This window comes from Merops nubicus, unplaced genomic scaffold (genome assembly GCF_000691845.1).
Source record: "Merops nubicus isolate BGI_N331 unplaced genomic scaffold, ASM69184v1 scaffold28796, whole genome shotgun sequence".
NCBI classification, from domain to species: Eukaryota; Metazoa; Chordata; class Aves; order Coraciiformes; family Meropidae; genus Merops; species Merops nubicus.
Window position 1 is genome coordinate 1 of NW_008616036.1, and position 1,608 is coordinate 1,608.

Sequence of the window (1,608 nt, forward strand, 5' to 3'; positions counted from 1 at the left end):
CCCCTCCTCAGGTCTCCTGACCTTCCCCGATGGGTCCCATGGGGTGCCCCGCAACGAGGGCTTCTTCGAGAACAACAAGCTGCTGCGGCGGGAGAAATGCCCGGCTAGGGTGCCTCCAAGTCTGCCCACAACCTGACAGCGTGATGGTGCCCCGTGTCCCCTCTCACCACAGCAGGCAACGGGCACTGGCTGGCCCCGGAGAAGGGACATGGCGCTGCTGGGTGCCACCCTGCTCTCTGTCCCCACCAACTTCCCCACTGCCGAACGCCTGTCGCTGTGTGGGACGTGGCCTTCTGCTCCCCACCCAAGTGCCCCGGGGCAGCCGTGGTGCCTTCTCTCTCTGGCTGTAGCTCTGGCACCTGCTGGAGCAGAGTGGGGACAGGGTGTCCAGGGCTTGGCCCTTCTGCCCCCCGGGAAGGCTGTGGACCTCCAGGGCTGCTAGCCTGCTGCAGGGATGTAGTAGGGGTGCAGGGGCTGGGGCTGGGCCCTGACCCCACTGCCAGGGTGCCTTGGCCAGGGGCTGCTGGCTGGACCACATGCCCACAGAGGGGCAGCTCCTGGCCTGCTTTTCTGCCCTGGTCCTGAGGCAGGGTGGGCACCTCATGGCCTGCACCTTGAGCTCTGGGTGATGGGTCATCCCCCTGCATGCCCTTGGGCAGGGTGACTTGGTGCCTCTGGAGGACCCAGCCTGCTCTCAGGGCCAGACGATGGGCTGTGTCTTCCTCATCCCTGTGCCAACCCAGCCCACCCACCCACTGCCTTGGGAACATCTGCAGCAGCATCCCCACCAGGGGGGACCCAGGAGTGCCCAGCCTAGCCTGTGTCTGCTGCGTGCTGGAGGAGGGCAGGACTGATGGCGAGCAGGGAGCAGGATCTGCTGGAGCCCTGGACAAGGGACATGAGCTGGGGTGCCAGGGCTGGAGCAGGAGGCCAGGATGGGCAAGGACGGAGGCATGGCAAGGGGGCAGGCAGGGTAGGCAGGGGGCACAGAGCTCCTCGACTTGCCCCCTGCATGCATCCCTCATCTCCCTGCTGTGTGCCCACTTTCACGCCGGTGCAGTCTGGCTGGCTGTGGCTGGGGGTCCCAGCAGCCCTCACAGCCCAGCGGTGGGCTGCAGGGGCCCTGCCCCCCCTGCCAGCCTGTGCCAGCCCCGGTCCTGTGCCTTGCCATGACCCTGCCTTGCACTGCCGCCTGCATGGGCCTCAGCTGAGTAAACCATGTTGCCAAAAGCCCAGGCCGTGTCCTTTTTCCTGGGAGCAAGGACCATGTGGGGGGCTGCGCGTGTGGGCAGGACTGCAGATGCAGAGAGGGGCCAGCAAGTTTATTCCTGGCTCACGACACTGGGATACATCCCTTCCTGGGTGGGGGCAGTGGAACTCCGGGGGCTGCCGAGGCCAGGTGCATGCCCAGGCCAGGGGACATAAGGGTGGCCAGGGGGTCCTGCATGTGCCCTCCCACCTGCTCTGCCCAGGGCAGCCCTGTCCAGCAGGAAGAAGCAAGATGGGTGGCTTTCTCCTGCCCATGTCCTGATGGCCTCCACCACGTCCCCAGCTCCTGGGGTTGCTGGCTCCTCAGCCTTCCCAGGGTGGGAACCTCTCACAGCCAGC